A 20,053-nucleotide genomic window follows, 5' to 3' on the forward strand; every position below is an offset into this window, starting at 1 on the left:
TTTAAGAAATGTAAGAAAGGATCAAATACAAACTATTCTATAAATGGACCATACTTCAACTACAGTACTTTTAGCCTTGTGAAGTTGACTGAAAAAACTTGTTCAAAATGAACGCAACAGTCTCATAAGTTTAAAAGATTTGTCTAGTTTTAAGATCTGTAAGAGGACAAACTTAGATTAGGAGAAAAAAAAATTTTCCATTGTGAACTGAACAAATGTCATTTCCACCACATCTCAATATACAGCTTATATCAAAATGAAATAAATTATGACAGTCAAACATTGTCTATTGTATCTAGTTTAACCAATCTTTCCACAATATATATAATAATTATACATTTGTCAATGAAATAAATTAGTATGCTGTATGCTGAATTGTACACCAGTCACACTCTAAAATGTAATATTAATTTGGTTAAGAGCTTTTTAGAAAACAATTCTGAATTTGTATATTAAATAGAGCATGAACTGCATTATGAATACACTTAATGTGCGATGAGAACTTTTTAAATATTTTATAGAAATGCGTGGTGATGGAAATGACATTTCATCAGTTTACTGTGAGAAAAAATAAAATAGCTTCATCGATTAGCTTTGAATTGATACTCGCCTTTCATGTATACAAAACACTCTTATTTACCTTAATTTGTTTGTTTTTTAAAAACATCTTTGAAGGTACAACATGTTTGGAAATGGCATAGAATAAATTTATTACCTTATCAAGCAATATTTACCTTGATTTTTCTTCAAGTGTTGTTGATAAAAATTTAAATTTCCTCCATCTTAAACATGTTCTTAGATGACATTATACATTTTCATAGAAACCAGCTAAATAATCTTTCACACAAACTTTTTAAAACAACATTACATTGTTGTGGAAATGACTGATCCTGTGCGACAGCTATATTTTGTATAAAAAAATAATATTGGTAATAGTCTCACATTAATAACTATAAAATATTTACATTTTTTCACTAGTGCTCTATTAAAATACATTAATAGTTACCAGATAAATAATATTTTAAAGTGTTATTTTTATTGTTGAAGTTTAAGACTCTGGGTGTGTGACAAGATGAAAACAGTGATTTTGATCCCTAAAAGGAGGTTGAAAAATATTTTTAAAATATAATAGAAAGCTGGTAATTTTTTTAAGTAGGTTTTTTTGTTAGTTTGACAAAAAAAAGGGAGTTTGAACAAAATGACACATATTTTTGGATACATGATCAAAGGACATAAAAGTGCCCGTAGTTGAAGAATTACCCAAATACTGAAGCTACATTAATGATTCAAGGACATGATAAGACTAATCAAAACAATGCACTCATAGTTGTTTGGTAAATTGTCAAAAAGGAAAACAGATCAAACTAATTTGTTGCTTTTCAATTACAATTCAAATGTGTACTATTTTAACCCATATTTTGGCATCCAGGCTTTCCCTTTTCCCCCTTAACTATATGCATATGAAACAGAGGATGGTATTTTAAGCATCTTAAGCATACACAAAATAAACAAAACAAAATTGACATCTGACTATACATTCTATATTAAAGGTGCTGTATGTACGTTTTTGACTTTTCTAAAGCATTTAAAAAAACACCATAATATATTTGCAATTGTTTAAGGAACATGCTAAGTAAACTTGTTAATCTGAAAAACAATGCTAAAGTCAGTTATTCTGCTTTGAAAACGTCTATTTTATAAGTGCTGGAACATTTCTAATATATTAATTTGAGGAGTTGGTTAGAATAAAAACTCTTTAGTATGATCCTTTTTTTATTTGTGCTTTTATTTAGAGCACGATTTAAATCTGCCTTTAGGCTCGATAGTCAGACTCGTTCATTTTGGTCATCAATCTGGCACCCTGCGCTTGCGTTTGTTTTGAATCAGGATTGCAATACCTAGTTCCGTCACTGGGTGTTAAACTTACACACTGCACCTTTAAGTCTGATCATAATGGAAAAGTGTATTCTACCCATTTTCTCCATGTCTCAAATTCCTCGGTCTGTAAACGCCAATTCTTTGCTAGCCTCTCCATCTTATAGATTTTATAAATGATGTCACTAATTTGAAATATTTTCAGCTCTAACCATTTTTTCAACCTAACCTTATCAGCAAAACTTTTATCATTTCTTTTTGTTAGATTTTTCTTCTAACATAGGATATTTGAGGACTCCGTATAGCACTGAGAAATCAACGGGGATATGAAATACATATTCTCTAAACATTTATGAGAATCATACCAAAATGCCTTTTTAAACATTTACAGAATGTGTGATGATCATCTTCATTTGAGCCACACAGTCTCCTGCAATGTAAGTACTTCTTCTGCTCAGGGGTGGGGTGTTTTGTAAAACAAAAAAAAAGTTGAAATTGCATTTTTCCTTTAAGAAAATAGACTCAGTGGAAGGTCTTTCAACAGGAGGCGCTATCACAGGTTTCTTTAAGGTGAGCCTATACAAATAAACACAGATGAGACAAAACAGGGAAAGTAGAGTAGATTAAAGATAAGCACACAAATGCTGGAGAAATGGGCAGGAATGAGGATAACAGCAATGTTGAGCCAAAAGGATATGATAAGCCAGTTATTTTTTATTAGTCAATATATATATATATATATATATATATATATATATATATATATATATATATATATATATATATATATATATATATATATATATATATATTTTTTTTTTTTTTTTTTTTTTGCATCAATATTGGAATGTAGGTAACATGAGGGTGAGCATTATGGAGTCGCTGAGCTACTTAATGATACCTAAAACCCAGAATTGGTGCAAACCAAACTGAAAATGTACCGACTATTCCACTAATCTGGCTTCATGGTACAGGCCCCTGGTCAAACCTGGTCTAGTTTTCTTTTAGTCTTGTTTACCTGCACAGTGTTCACCTGGGGAGATGATGGTAGCAGAATGCGCTGTGGAACAAAGATGGAACAACTGAACATAGAGGATTGTATCCGCGTTCTCCAAAATTAAAGAATAGACTTGGGCCTATTGGTATGTGTGTGCCGTTGTTTGCAATGATTATTTATCTATAACCACCTCAGAGAATATTGGGGGTCGTGTGTCACTGGCATTGTTATTTTGCGGGTCGCAGGCTGAAAAGTTTGGAAACTCCTGGAGAGGATTTTTGAGGATTCAGCCATGATTCATGGTAACCTGCAGGATTTGAAGGATCTTCTGCTAATGTTTTAGTGCCAGTGGCCACAGGACACGTTTACGGGACTTGAAGAGTCCATGTCTTGGTTTTGAGTTCATCAAGTGAGGATACATGATCATGCTCCTTTGCCCTTTTTGTTGATCCAACATTAAGTGAAGTGAAATGGCTTAATTGTTAAGTGAGATACCTTTTGTTGTTCACACAATTTAGCAGTACTGAAGCGTGAAAACACACACAGACATTGCGAAACTGCAATTGAAGTTTCAGTGTGTTGCTCAAAGGCACTTTGCTTGTGTTGGAGAAGAGAGAAAGATCACCTTTAACTCCTGCTGGCACTGGGAGTTAAACCTGCAACTTTTGGGTTACAATCCCAACTCTCTTATCTACTAGTATTCCTGTATATAGGCTACCTTACAGTAGCTATAGTTCAGATAACTTTAAAAACAAGACAGCTTAAACTCTTATGAAACAGCTGTTTGGCTTTGTAACAACAGGGGTGTCCCTGTTCTTCCTTTGTGACGCCGCATGCAGCTCAGGTTCCCCATGTGCAGGATGAGGAAACTGAAACCTACCTCATTATGCAAACCGGCATGCCTTTAACAGAACTTCATTGGTCAACTGCGGGCTATTACATTGCTTGGGAAAAAATGTTTCTCTTTGGAAAAGCCATTGAAAAAGTCTTGACATTTGTAAAAGTCAGCTGACACTCATTTGGGAATTATAAGACTGTCTAGGTTAAGGTTAGTAGAATGAACTGGCATGTACATGCAAAGGCATTATAGTAAACAGAATTTGAGGAAACATCCCAAATAAAGTGCTAGCAGTAATTAAGTTTTCTTAAACTCTTATTGGCTGGTTCAAGACCCGGCTGGGTCAGTTGGCATTTCTGTGTGAAGTTTGCATGTTCTCCCTGTACTCACGTGGGTTTCCTCCCAGTGCTCCAGTTTCCCCCACAAGACCAAAGACCTGTGGCATAGGTGAATTTGGTAAGCTAAATTGTCCTTAGAGAATGTGTGTATGTACTGGTCCTCCAGATTGGGGGTTGAGCGTTGAGCTAACGACCCACCTCATAAAAATTTGATTGTACGAAACACCAACATGGTGTGACTAAATAGCAACTTCAATATAAACGGTCCTGTAAGGGCCTACTCACACTATGCTTTCCTAACCGTGCCCAGGCCCGTTTCCTAGATCGTTTGTGAAGTGTAAAGCCTGGTTTATACTTCTGCGTCAAGTGACCGGCGTTACCCACGGCGCAGGCAACGCGCGTGGCTGTGCATTTATACTTCTGCGCGCTGTCTCTGTCGGTCTGCATTAACACTTCCGAAACGCTAGTTGGCAGTGAGGTGTAAATGTTCCTCTGTGTCGAGTTTCTTCTCTTCTGTTTTGCTTTTCCTGAACACTTCCGGGATGTACAAGTGGCTCAAACTCGCTCATTTTAAGGCAGGAACCGGCGGACGTGCAACAACTTTAACTATGAGGTAAACACAAAACAAAACTTTCAATCCGGAGCTCCTTCACAGGACTCCACACTTGTAAACAATCGCTCGCGCCATTCGCGCGGCTCTCGGTCCCGCCCAGACTCGTCAGCGCTACCAAGCCGACCAATCACAGAGCTTACGCTACGCGTCGTTGCGACGTGTAGTTACATTTTTTGAGAGGTGCACGTCAGTGACGGCGATGGCCACGGCGAAGGGCTATGCGTCAGCGCCGTAGCATACGCCGACGTTTGACGCAGAAGTATAAATCAGCCTTAAGTGCTCTGAATCGGGCTCAGGCACTGTTCACTTGGCTGGCCCTGGCCCTGTTGGAAGAGCGCGGTTCAATTGGGCTTTGGCACGGTATGCATAGTGTGAGTGCAAAGCGCACCTGAGCTGAAGACAAGACTTTTGCGGGACTGTTTCATATGAATTTATTAATCATTCTTACTGTTCAATGAACACAGACTGTCATAGATTATTAAAGACGCAAACCCCTCACTACATGACAGCTGCACCTTCAGCAAACCTCCTAATTCCTGCAGCACGAGGACTTTATGATTGTTTATAAGCGTCAAAAGTGGCTGATCTGTTCGGCGAAATATTTCACTGCGTCACTGCATCAAACGATACAACTGAAGAAATCTCCACTGTGCTGAGCGAGAGCGCTACTCTACTGAACACCGCATCATCGTGAGGGGGGACAACCGCGATTTGGCCAGGTTCAAGGCAACTGTACATAATGTGAGTACGCCCTAAGTAAGTAAGTAAATAAAGTAAGTGAGTGAGTAAATAAGTAAGTAAGTAAGTAAAAGTAAGTAAACAAGTAAACAAACTCTTATTGACTGTTAGGTAACATAGTTTTATACTCGTCGCACACAGTACAAATCTGTCATTGGAGTGGTACTTTTTCAAAGGTACATTTTTGTTCCTAACAGGTCCTAAAAGTACATACTATTTTCTAAAAATGACAAATGTGTACCTCATAATACCTTAAATGTAGAAATTGAACCTTAAAAGTACAAAAGAGAACATTTAATGTACAAAAGTAAACCTTAATGATACAAAAGTGTACTCTAAAGTTACTATTGTCAACTGCACGGTACAAAAGTGTACTTTTGAAAACATACCACCCTAGTTTTGTTCCTTTATTTCTGAGTGTGTAGTTGTACACTCTATTAAGTGAGTTTTACCTTAAAACAAGCAAACCTGACAATGGTATAAGCAAACTAATGTTATGTCAAAAGGAAATCAAGATTATTTTGCTTGTTTTAAGGAAAAACAATTTTGACATTATTTCTTAAAGCAAGAAAATCTTTTTTGCTTGACTGGAAAATTCCTGATTTAAAATTATTTAGATATTTAGACTAGAATCAAGACAAAAACATTTAGGTAAGAAAAGCATTTTGCAGTGCATTGTTCAACCAAATGTTAGGTGTTTATTTTTGACCCAGCGTTAGCGTAAAACACCCAATGTTTAGAGATCAGTCTGTTTTTTCAGAATGTTACAGAATTCTAAAAAGTTGTCCTGAAAAGCATTTCCCTAATGTTTAAAGCAATAGTAAAAGATGTATAAGTAGTTGCAAGATTTAAGTAGTTTAAACTGTTGCCAAGGTATTCTTGGAGGTTACTTGATTGACAAGGAATTAGGGGGCTGCAGTTGCTTAAGTGTTGAAAGTATTTGGTAGGCACTAGGGTATTGTTAGGGTAATTGTGGGTAATGTGTTGCAAGTCAGTATGTGTTCTTGGAGATCGCTAGGTGGCTTGAAAACTGTAGGAGATTATGTTTTAAAGTTTGGCTACATTAAAGATTCTTTAGATATTTTAAAATGCAAATGTTAACCTTATAGTACATGGTAGTACATCTACATCTCATCCTGCAAATCCAAACTTTAAACCTTGAATATTGAAATACATATAAATACCTTTAGAACATTTAATTTAATGATTTAAATCCGGTTTGACAGCATAATCAACCCTCATAAAAAAACTTGAAGTTTTTTTTTAGATAATAGCTTATTGCACCTTTAAGATGAAGTAAGATTTTTAACTGATACATCTGTATCTATTTAAAAGGTATTTGCTTTCAGTGTACAAACATTGGCCACTGTTTATTCATGAGTGAAGTGTTTTGAAGAAACTGGTGCCTCGGATCGGGAAAGCCTTGATGATAATTTTGCAGACCTAAACAGTTCTGCTCCCCATCTGTTCCCAGTCTCTCTTCCTGTCTAACATAGTGAGAAAAAATGTTCTTTGTTCGGCCATGAGCGGGCGGTTCAAATACCGTCAACATTCCAGAAAAGCTCAGCATTCTCAAGAACACGGAATTCCATCTGACCAACTCAAATTTCCACTGGCTCTTTTAATCTTCATCTTCCTTTAGTTGGACGGCATGCTTACATAACTCCTCAAAGTAATCTCCACCAGCCAGCCCTCCCCCACTGTCCAGCACTGGTTTAAGCTTAACCAGTGACAATGGGGGCACCAATATCTGCTGGGATTACCGGTGACGAAGTCATATAGCCCTTTAATCTGAAACCATAAACATGCCACAGTAAAGATCTTTATTGCACCTAAATGAAGCAAGACTGACCGAACAGAAGATCTGAAGAGATCAGCAAGTCATTCATAAGTTGCAGAGGAATGCATGAAACATTTGGTTCTGATAGACTTCATTGAATAGAAGCATTGTTAGCACAGATTATCATTAGCGGGAAGGCTGAAGCGGGTTGGGGAATGTGGATAATATTAGTTCCAGAAGAAAACATCATAGTGTGGATAGTTTGTGGTTGTGGACCGTGTCCAAAATATGCTAATAGAAATGGTCCAAGATCACATGCTGCATGAGTGCAGAGGCCAGACTCATCTTTAGTATATACATTTTATTAATTATTTTACTTTACACTACCTGACAAACTTCTTGTCGTCGATCCCAGATGTAAGAGCAACAAATAATAACTTGACATCTAGTTCATTTGGAAAAGTGAGAGAAGGTAGATTTTTTCAATGAATCGTCTATTAAACTGCATACCAATTATCACAAAAGCTGCAAATACCTTATGGACCACAGATTGTCACAGAATCAGTCAAGTTTGGTGAAGTAAAAAATCGTGGTTTGGGGTTACATTCAGTATGGGGGCGTGCAAGAGATATGCAGAGTCAATGGCAACATCAACAGCCAGAGGTATCAAGACATTTGTGCTGCCCATTACATTACAAACCACAAGAGAGGGCAAATTTTTCAGCAAGATAGTGCTCCTCATATGTCAGCCTCCACATCAAAGTTCCTGAAGGCAAAGAAGGTTAAGGTGCTCCAGGATTGGACAGCCCAGACATCCTTCATGAACATTATTGAGCATGTCTGGGGTAAGATGAAGGAGGAGGCATGGAAGATGAATCCAAATAATCTTAATGAACACTGGAAGTCCTACAAGGACGCTTTCTTTGCCATTCCAGATGACTTTATTAATAAGTTATTTCAATCATTGCAAAGATGCATGAGTGCAGTCGTCTAAGCTCATGGGAGTCATACACAATATTAATTCTTTTTCCACTGCACCATGACTATATCCTATACTGGGCATTATTTCTGTTAAGTAAAAGACTTTTGTCTAAGCAAAGTCAGACCTTACTGTCCTAATTAAATCATTAAAAATCAAGGCATGATCATATTTTATTTTGGTAAATAAGCGTAATCTAGAGGCCTTTGCCTTTCATATAAGCCACTTCTGAAATTAAATGATCAACAAGATGTCAAGTTAATACTTGTTGTTCCTAAAACTGGGATAGGCAACAAGACTTTTGTCAGGTAGTGTATAGTGTATGACATCTATTAAATGTTTTTTTTTTTATTAATTAATTAAAAAGGTAAATGTAACACATTTGAAATTTTACAGTTTTTTTCTAATACACTGAAGAAGAAGAGAAAAGTTCACCAACATAATGTACTGGCAGAAATAACTTATATTTCCTTCAACTTTAAAACCACTTATAAAACAAAATATAATGAAAATATAAACAATTTCGTCCTTTCTTTCTTTCTTTCTTTCTTTCTTTCTTTCTTTCTTTCTTTCTTTCTTTCTTTCTTTTTCCTTCTTAATTTCTTTCTTTCTTTCTTACAGAAAGAATTTGCTATATTCGGGAGTTTGCTTACAAGGCAATTTGAAGCAGTGATGTAGTAAGAGCTGGATTATTTGAACACTCTGGGAAAGAGAAAAATGGCCTGTGACTAAAGGCTGTTTTGAATCATCAGTGTGGCACTGGTTGCTCCCGTGGCTAAAGGAGGGGCCGCTTTCATTCCTCCATCTGCTGCTGAGCTGTAAACAATGATGTCATTTCCTTTCACTGGCTGAGTTGGCAAATTTGGGAGCACAAGGCAAGACACTCAGGTGAAGTGTAAAATGTGTACTAATAGCTTTCTCCATACTCCCCCAGTTGATTGATTACATTAAGAAGTTTTCTAAAATGTTTAAAGGAACGATCCACTTATTGTCCTTTTGTTAATTTTACAGGTCACCTAGAATTAAACTGTTGAGTTTTATCATTTTTTAATCCACTCAGTCAATCTCTGGGTCTTGACTTTTAAGTTAGCATAGCATAAATCATTGACTCAGATTAGACCGTTAGCATCTCATTTAAAAATTTCAGATAAAAGTTTTGATGATTAATGGCATAGAAAATAGAAACTTTTCACTTTCAACTACAGAAGAGTCAAGCTTTAAATAGGTAAATTAAAAACACTTTTTTGAGTGAAATGCTAATGATCTAATCTGATTCAAGGATTTATGCTAAGCTAAGCTAAGGTATAAGTGCTCTCGCCAGACCTGGAGATTGCCTCAATTGATGGTGAGCCTCAACTTTATGGGTGACTTGTAAAATGAGCCTATTTCCAAAAATATAATTCCTATAAAAGCATAAATAATGCATAATTTAATTGAATAGGTAATAATTTGCATATATTTTAGCAGAAAAAAAATCTAAAAATTGAACTAAATCAGGTTTGTGTAATTATTTGACATACAAGAGTGAAATGTTTTTTACAGAGAGGTTTTTTTTTGTATAATTTTTTTTCACTCCATTATTCAGAGAGGGCAGTGCAGTAGCTCAGGGGGTAGCGCTGTCGCCTCACAGCAGGAAGGTTGCTGGTTTGTGCCTCGTCAGGGTCAATTGGCATTTGTGTGTGGAGTTTCGTGTTCTGCCCGTGTTCGTGTAGGTTTCCCACAAGTCCAAAGACGTGCTAAGGGTGAATTGGGTAAGCTAAAATTGTTCGTAGTGTATGTGTGTGAATGAGAATGTATAGATGTTTCCCAGTACTAGGTTGCAGCTGGAAGGGCATCTACTGCGTAAAATGTATGCTGGATTAGTTGGTGGTTCATTCCACTGTGGCAACCCCTGATTAATAAAGGGACTAAACCAAGAAGAAAATGATGAATGAATAATTCGCAAAATATTTTATTTCTAAAATAAAATGTATTTTATTTCAAGAGTTCACACTTAGCTGATGATTGATTATAAAGCTTGGTTGGCGTGCTGTCCCGGGAGAGAGCCCTGAGCTTATAAGATCCTCAAGCCCTGGGCTCCCTCCCATTGCAAGGCGAGAGGGGAGTTTGAGCTCAAGTAGATCTTGATGACTCCCCCTCCTGCTTATTGTAGCTAAGTGTCGGAGATGGATGCTGAGAAGGTGTATTCAGAGTTTGGTTAAAATATTTTGGATTAATTGTCTAGAGTGCTTGTTTTTGAACTGTGAGAGGAAACTGGAGGACCTGGGGAAAACCCACATGATCACAGGGAGAACGAGCAAAAACTCAGCACAGAAATGTTGCCTGGTTTGGAAGGAAATTAAACCAGGGGCATTCTTGCTGTGAGTCAACAGCACTGATCACTGGCCACTTTGTCGCCCGTTTGAAAGTAAGGTTGGGTGGGAGGGGTTTCTTCAAGACGAAGATATTAAGATGAGAAAGGTTTGGTTATTTATAGTGAGTTAAGGATCGTCAGATAGGATAACTAGTCACAAGCTGAAGTTGGAACAGCTGTGAACAATCATAAGCTCGTGATCCTCTTGAAATTTGTTTATAAATAAACTTCACGAATAAACATATATCTCTGCAAAAACTCTCAGAATACAGATATGAACAAAACTGAGCTGCTGGAGTGGAAGTTTATGGTTTGGTGCAGGAGAAAATGACCTTTAATGTAATTGAAATGAAAGAAACAAATTGATAAATGTTTTCTTTTCCCATTTGAAAAAAACTATTTATAAAAAGCCAAAAAACTGACATGAGACTAAATTTATAATCAGTGTTGGGTAATTCATTATATTATTTATTTATTTATTGCTGATTATGATAAGAGTGCTACTGTCCTCTTTTACTGTCTCTTATTTATTCTGTAGCTAATCTAAGCTTCTTAAAATAAGCTTGTAATGTATTTCAAACAAATGACTCATAATTACTCATTATGAATATACGACCGCAGGTGTGATCAGGTGATGCTTCCCCTTTATTCACACATTTCCACAAGGTGTGTCTAGTCTACAGTTTCAGACAGTGATGTTCTTTTGCATTAGTGGTCAATTTTGGTGTTTCCAGCAGACAGGTGTGTGTTTTTTCCATTGCCATAAATATGTTCAGCGCATTATCCACTCAGACACTTTCAACACCTGCTTTAGTTTAGGTAAATACAGTGGTTGCCCTGCTAATGTGTTTCTGGTAATGTCTGACAAAGGCATGAAAAATGTGTTTTTTTTCCTACTCTCTAATATTATGAAATGAAAGTGCAAGGTGCAAGAAATAGTAGAATTAAGAATTAACTCACTTTATGTGTTGGGTATTAAATAAAAATATTGTAAACACTTTATGATAAGGTTGTATTTGTTTATGTTAATGTATTTACTAACATGAACAAATAATAAACAACATCTTCACAGTATTTGTTCATCACTGTTAACGCTAGTTAATAATGTTCACTGTTAGATCATTGTTAGTCTATTGTTAATTCAGACCAATAACAAATGTGAAAAACCATCAATTTTAGTAAGATGCTAATGGTCTAATCCGATTCAATGATTTTCGCTAAGCTAAGCAAAAAGTACTCCCACCAGACCTGGAAATCAACTGAATGGATTAAAATTATGGTAAAACTCAACAGATTAACTGTATGTGACTTATATGTGACTTTGTATATGACGTAAAAAAAATTCCTTTAAAAAAAATCAAACGACAGAAATTTATTGTATACCATGCATCTAAATGCAGTCAAGACATTGTGACATTAAAACTGACTATCAGAATGAAGAAATGTTGGTAACATATGATTTTGATGGTCCATTTGAGTATTAGTAGACTGTCTGCTTAACATTTGTTGATACTGCTCCTTCAACAGACATTTATGTGACTATAAGAAACTTTGCAAGTACATGTCAACAGCCTACTTAAAATCTAACGTGTACTACATGCAATGCAACTTAAATTCAACAAATGGTCCATCAAACTAAAGTGTGACAGAAATGTTATGTGACAGATGTTGTCAGATGGGCTGGTTTGAGTGTTTCAGAAACTTATTGGATTTAACACACAGACATCTCTAGGGTTTATAGTAGTCTTTGGTTTGCATATACAGTGGTCAACATAGGATTTTAATAGGATAGAATAGGATAGGATAGGATAGGATAGGATAAGATTTATATAGGATACGATGGGATAGGATATAGGATAGGATAGGATAGGATAGGATAGGATAGGATAGGATAGGATAGGATAGGATAGGATAGGATAGGATAGGATGGGATGGGATGGGATAGGATAGGATAAACTTAATTTGTCCTCAAGAGGAAACTTGTCTCGGGCAAAAAGGTGCTACAGCATTGCTCTAAACAGATAGTCAAATAAATAAAAGAATCAAAACAATTAAGAACATACATTGTTTACAAAATAAAACTGTATATAAATATGATATATATAAAACACAGAACCCAGTTAGGTGCTAACGTACTACAGGTACAATGTTGTTGGTAGAGCTCAACAGTTTTATCGAGGTAGGAACAAACAAAAGCCTCAGTCTATTGGTTTTACACATTGGCATTCTCAGTCTTTTTCCTGATGGTAACAGCTGATATTCACTGAAAAGAGGATGTTTGGAATCAGCACTAGTATTTATGGCTCTTCTCATGACCGCCTGTATGGGCTCTGTATGGGCTCGTATTGTTTTATTCCTATGATTTTCATGGCTGTTTTTAAATATAAACCAATTTATTTATCAATTGAACAGACAGGTTTCCAAACCAGACTGTGATTTCATAGTGAATAAGACTTTTAAACATAGCTAGGTAAAAACAAGCAAGATATTGCTTCCTACCCCATACAATCTCAGCCTTCTTAAAAAATAAAGCCTCTGTTATAAGCCTCTGTTATAAGCTGTTAATGTGTGTTCTCCAACAAAAAACACACTGAAAAACACAATCAAAACACTGAAACATCTCAAATGGATAAAAAAAGAATTCTAAATTGTCCCATGACAAGAATGGGTGTTGTTCAATAGCTTAAGGACAACTTAGATAAAAGGTTTTGATCCACTTCCATCCAAATGTTGACTACTGTATTCACAAAATATCCAACCTTAAAACAAGCACGCTGCCACAGAGCACACCAAAAAAGAGCACACCAGGCCAGTCCTGTCAGATAAGAACAGCTAACTGAGATTACATTTCACACTGACTTAACACAATTGACCAATATAGGACTGGTAAGAGTTTGTCTGAGTTCACTTTATTCAAAAGGCCTCCACATTTACCACAACCCAATCCAATAATGCACCTTTAGGATGTGGTTAAATGAGAGATTTACATGAAGGATGATGAACAGCAAACAAATATCTCTCAATAATCTTGAATCTACTCAAATTAAAGGGAAAGTTCATCCAAAATAAAAGAAAAAGTTCCTCATCATTTACAAAATTTCTTCTGTTGAACAAAAAACAAGATATTTTGAAGATTGTTGAGGAAATACAGCCATTAACATCCATAAAATACTAAAAAAGCAAAACAGTAACTTTTACAGTAATCTTCAGAATATCTTGTTTTGTGGTCAGCAAAAAGAAAGAAACGTGAATAGGTTTGAAACAATTAAGAGTAAATGAATTTTCATTTTGGGGAGAACTACCCCTTTAAGGAGGTACTGAAGGTAAAAGAGACCCAAACTAGTACTAACAGACTGTACTTGCACAGTGTGCCCATGAGAACTGACACGCAGGACACTTTATAGTGATTATCAGTAATACAATAGGAGGCCTTGCAGTAGTACCCAATATCAGGTAAAGGTATCTCTGTTAATTCTAGACAGGGAACTCTCTGGAGTCCTCCATCTAAATAATTTACAATCCTTTAAATAGACAGACAGTAAAAAAATAGACTGTCATGTGAAAGGGAACTGATTACTTAATTATCACATTACAAACCATGGAAAGAGATAGTTTAACCCAAAATAAATATTCTGTCATGATATAGTAACCCTTCACTTCTCACAAAACAGTTTTAGTTTCTTTATTCTTTAACACAAAGAAAGATATTTTCAAAAATGTTGGAAACTGGTGCAGGGCAGTACCTGTAAAGGTGGGCCGGTTGCGATGGTCCAATCATATTTTGCATATGCATAGAGTACTGTTTTTATTTTTTTATTTTTTTGTGTTTAACAGAAAAACTGAAACTCATAAAGGTTGTATTTTTGGTTGAACTATCTCTTCAAAGTCAGCTTGAACCTAAGAGTTTTATTTCTCATGTTGACATACTGCCAACTGAAGCAGAATATATAGGTTTTTTTTGCAGTAAGAGGAGCATGGTCAAAAATATTGTGGCTGAAGCAGTCACTGAAAGCCAACCACTCACTTGAATTTTTTATTTTTTTTGCTCGTTCAAACTACTTATTTAAAATGAGCTGAAACAACACAATTCTTGAGATTTCATTGGGACAACTTAATTTTTTACATTTCAACTTAACTTAATCAATTTGTGTTGGGACAACATGAATGAATTTTGTGGAACCCTGCATTTTTTACAGTGTAAAGACAGAAGCAAATGATCAGACTTTGGTTGAAGATTACCATAACATGTTTTTATTGGATAATCTTCATTAACTGTTCACCTAAAGAATAACAATGAGGGCTCGTAAAATAAACATTGGACATTTTGATTTCATGTGGACTTTAAAAGAGACCTATTATGCCCCTTTTTACAAGATGTTAAATAAGTCTCTAATGTCTTTAGAGTGTGTGTGTGTTAAGTTTCAGCTCATCTCTTTGAATTTGCCTCTTTTAGGCTTTGATCCAAATTGGGCCATTTTGGTGACTGTCTCTTTAAATTCAAATGAGATGGTTCCCTTTTCAAAAGAGGGTCAGCGACAAACACATAAAAAGTGATTTTTGCATAACAGACCGCCTTTTAATCACAGACACACCCTTATAAGGCAAGTGCTAAGGTGGGTTTATACTAGCATTACACAATCCATATGAATCCAGTTCATTTCCCCCACCTACTGGCTGCTCAAGTTAGATAGTTTCCTCTCTATGCAACCTCCACTTTTCAGGTTACATAACTAAAACATCCACTTTTGCTTTTTTCAAGAACATATATTCAAGAAAATATTAAAAACTGAACCAGCTGCGTCAGATCTTTCAGCATTGTCGAACTACAGCTGCCTCATTGAATCATGTCTTTTAATCATATTCGACTTCGGTGTTTGAGATCCAATCATTGAGCTAATAGTACAACCATTTTATAGAAAAATGACTATCTTTAAAAGCTGATTAACACAACAGTTACAAATGTAGTATTATTATTATTATTTGTTTTCTTTTTATTAACACATGAGACAGTGTTGGTGAGATACAAATTTAATTTAGTATTGTTGAAACAGAATTTTTTTTATTTATTATCTAAATAGTGTTTCCAATAATCATTCATTCGTCTAGTTTTCAGCTTATTCCCTTTATTAATCTGGGGTCACCACCACAGCGGAATTAACTGCCAACTTATCCAGTTTTCCCAATTCACCTATACCGCATGTCTTTGGACTTGTGGGGAAACTGGAGCACCCGTAGTAAACCCACTCGATCACGGGGAGAACATACAAACTCAACACAGAAATGCCAACTGACCCAGCCTATACTCGAAACAGCAACCTTCTTGCTGTGAGGTGATCGTGCCATCGTGATGCCTTGCAATAATCAAATGTTAATAATACTTTATGTAGAAATATAATATATAAATACCCAATTTATATGTGAAAAATCTTGGAACGTTGTAAATTTATATTGAGCAACTTTATTACATTTTCAATAATGTAATAACATTTATTTATTGCATTTTTACTTTTTCTATATTTTTTATCATTTGTTTTAAGCTACAACTTGCATTTGTTTTTTTAATCTACTGTTAATTAATTGTTTTATTAAATTTAGATCACTTGTTAAAATCATATTTCAGTTTTTTATTTATTGTTTTAAAATCCTATGATATGTAGTTTATTTTTATCCAGTTTTATTCAATTTTTGTTTTATACCAAAGTGCTAATTTGTCTAAATAAAATATTACATTCTTATTACTCCTAATCTGAGGACAGTACTTCTTCCATCTGTGTGTTGTTGGCCCAACGTTGTTCTCCTTCCCGCGTTCATGTGTCTGAAGCGCGTTCGCGTATCCTTGCAGCGCCGTTCCCGTGAAAAATATATTTCAACAGCTTCAGTCAGTGCGCGACACCGAGACTGCCGGGCGACAGCAGCGTCTCTTTTTAGCGAATGTGGAAACACAAACAACCAAACGATTAACGGACATATAACCTAACGCTGCCCGACGTGTGGTGAATTATTTTTTACAATTAATTCGTTTGGCAGCAGAGGGATATTTTCTGGAGGTAAGTGCAATGTTTAAATCCTCCACTCGAGGATAATGGATCTGTTGTTGATTTTACTAGGCTTAGCGAGCTAGCTAGCTTAAAAAGCGGCTAGCCGACCATGCTATCAACAATTTTACTGCATTCCTCAGCAAAACACATCTTGTGAGTTCAATTTTTTCTTTAACACAATGTGATTCGCTGTGTGGTTCTTATCCAGTAACAAAATGCTTTTTAAATATTTTAAACGCCGATATATGGTCCATGTAGCCATTATTAGCCTGCCTTTGCTAGCTATATATGCTTGTGCTAAGTGAGACACACTGTTTATGTGACGAAATCAAATGTAATGCAACCAGTGCAGTGCTTTCCAATCGTAATTAGCGTATGTGTGCAGACGTGTTATTTCTGTTTATATTTCAGTCCCAAGATTAAGACCTCGTTTATTGTCAACGGATCATTTTTGACTGTTTCTAGCCATACAGAGATGGATTGACTGACAGAAACTGTATTAGTTTGCGGTGCAAAAGCAGCCTCACATTATATAACTTGAACACAGAGACCGATACCAACATGTGCTACAGAAAACATTTTATCACTGGTTATGGTCAATATAACATATGGTGGTGTTGATTTAGAAGTCAGCCCAAAAGGAAAAACATGCATAACGTTAAGGCTAACCATCAGCCGACACTGTGTGTAGGGTCGACACGATCAGATCGAGCATGTTACAGTAAAATCATCAGATGTGCTTGTGCATGTGACACCTAAAGGAGCTTAATGTCGTGAATGCTACACATGGGATTTATTTTAAGCTTTCGTGCTCGCAGACGCCTTGAACTTGGCTGCTCGATCACCACTCCGATTTGTTTACAAAGCGGCTGCAATTCGCCATGGAGATCCTTTGCTTGCATCGTTGTTGCGACTCAATTAGATGGTACTGTTTTTGTTGTTCTTTATCCTTAAGGATCCCTTTTAGCACCTCCCCTATCAATTACAGTAAACGAGGTTAAGTTGCAGGTGGTTGAAGCAATAGCTAGATAGGATAGGGTCAAATCCCTTCTGTAACTAACCCTATTGTACTAAAGGAAATCTTGTTGTGAAGATGTTTTGATGCATAAAAGATGCAATTTCGTGGATGTGACTTTTGCAGTAATATCTTAAAACTTAAATTTACATAGAAAGTATATGTTAACATTATATTGAAACATCTGTTCATATTTTCCAAAACAGCTCACCACTGAGTTATGGGAGCAGAAAATATCAATCTATAATTAAAAAAAAATTAAATGAGCAAAATAAACATGCGTTATGAATCGGACCAATGAAGTCTGCAAGTTTACAGTATACAACATTCTTTGTAGAAATTCTGAGAATGAAACGGCACAACCCCAAAGAAACAATGCTAATCACAAGGAGAAGAGTTGGCTTAATGTAGAACAAAAATTATTGATTTTATTTTACATTTTTGCATTTATGAAGAAAGAGCTTCGTTATGAATATGACATTTCTCCGTTATGGATGTGATGGATGTGAAATTAGCACTTGTGTGACATTGGTTAATCAAATATAATTGTTTAAAAACATTGACAGAAAGATTTTTAATGTGTTTTTTACTATGCAGTAAAATACAGGCCTACACAAACCTAGAAAGGGGTTCACTACTTTGGTGAAAACATAATTCATTTTTAATGGCAAGGTTAACATTTGCATGGGATTGTTCAAAATAAATCCAGGTTTTTAGAAAAGCTTATTTTTAAAAAGAACTGCTGAATGTTAGGAATGTCATGAGGTTAAACACAATTTTTTTTTTTTTTGTTTCATCCTTGTCCAGGTGCTTGGTAATGCAATCCTTCACCTTCATTCTCCTCACACCTCACAAATGAACTGTATACATATTATGTTTGGAAGCATTCTTCACAACATTTTTTGTTATTATTGTTTATAAGCTCTTCATATACAAATGTAGGCTCTCTGGCGGGATCTTTTTATGCTTACAAGCACAGAATGACTTAAATATGTCTTTAACTATTATATATATATATATATATATATATATATATATATATATATATATATATATATATATATATATATATATATATATATATTACTAACAATAGCAGTAGTTGTAGTAAAATTAATAATAATTAAATGATCTGGGTATGGCTGCACAATATATTGTTTCAGCATTAATGTGTGAATACGCAATAGTCATTTGCAGTTGTAATTTGTTGATTATATTTTACGCACTCCTCAACAAAACCGTCCCAATGTGTCTAAAATTATTAATTAAGCTATCTTGAGATAAATGGCAATATAAAGTGCAGAAAATGTAAATATCGCAATGTACATTTTTTCCAATATCCTGCAGCTGTATATCTGGGGATATATTCCTTATAAACAAAAAAACTAAACATTTTTGAATAGATGGTTTCTAGTTAAAAATGTCAATTTGTTGCTAGGATTTTGTACTATTTCTTATGCCTATTCTTAAAACCATGTCGAGTTGTTTCTTCAACCCTTTACCTATCCCACCAAGAAAAAAAATATTTGGATTACATTTCTCAACTCGTAATGTCGCTAATTAACACACTCAATGTATTTTTTTTTTTAACACATCCTATAAATTCTGAAATATCAATCTCTACCAAATGTTTGAAATGTTGGTTTATGGTAAAAATACTGAAGTTAACACAAATACTATGAGAAATTTGAAAATATGTAGAGTAAGACCAATTTACTTCAAAAATATTCAAATTAAAAAAATTTTGAATACTAAATCACTTTTATTTTTTAAAGTATGCTATAAAATATTTCAGATTTTCATCTAACATGCTTTCTTGTTTTTTTTAACAACAAAACCAAAATCAAGTGTGCAACAGGATTATGTATGTTTTGATTTTTAATATTAAACCAACAATGCTGTGTGTGTAAAACGGTCATTCTTTAAATTACTTTTTTACTAAACAGTAAAAACATGGTCAACTATTTGGTAGAGTGACAGTCAAAGGGTTAATGGCTTAATAATCTCAATGTAAAGTTCTTTTACTCTCCGTTTAGAGGTAATTATAAGGTTTTAAATACCTGAGCAATCGTATGCTGTTAGTGAACATCCTGACACGGCAAACACTGCTGACAAAAAATAAAATAATACAAAATAAGAAAGAGTCTTATCTCTGCGATAGTCAGTATAAACAATTATTGCTCTTTCTCTACTGTTTGTTGTGGAACTAAATGTTTTCCTAAAAAAATTTGTCATGGTTAGACATTTGGACCACTGCAGTCATGGACTGGAGTCATTTTATTGTGACTCTCAACCTGTCTTGTAGGAGCAGCTGCACACACTTGGTCTAATAAACTTGGTCACCCCCCACCAAAGTGACATCTGTCTTTTAGAGCTAGACTCCTCAGCTTCAGTCTAGAATAGCTGGAACAGAAGTATATGAGCAGCCATAGACAATTTCATACTCTGTAGTCCACAGCATAGCTCTTCTACTTCTCATGCATGTGTAC

General features: G+C 35.2%; 1 protein-coding gene and 1 long non-coding RNA gene across 2 annotated transcripts in view; both read left to right on the plus strand.

Annotated features, from left to right (window-relative positions):
• The first annotated feature begins 4,850 nt into the window (after nucleotides 1-4,850).
• On the plus strand, nucleotides 4,851-11,585 carry LOC147839703 (uncharacterized). The gene is made up of 2 exons (XR_015514903.2): nucleotides 4,851-5,402; nucleotides 8,780-11,585. It is a non-coding gene; the product is annotated as an uncharacterized LOC147839703 (long non-coding RNA).
• A 4,807-nt stretch (nucleotides 11,586-16,392) lies between these two features.
• Nucleotides 16,393-20,053, plus strand: part of siah1 (siah E3 ubiquitin protein ligase 1) — a 32,216-nt gene continuing 28,555 nt past the window's right edge. The window contains 1 exon segment of the mRNA NM_199521.3: nucleotides 16,393-16,558. The gene's annotated coding sequence lies outside the window, so the exon portion shown is untranslated.

The sequence above is a fragment of the Danio rerio genome, chromosome 18, assembly GCF_052040795.2.
Source record: "Danio rerio strain M-AB ecotype USA chromosome 18, GRCz13ab, whole genome shotgun sequence".
In the NCBI taxonomy this organism is placed as follows: domain Eukaryota; kingdom Metazoa; phylum Chordata; class Actinopteri; order Cypriniformes; family Danionidae; genus Danio; species Danio rerio.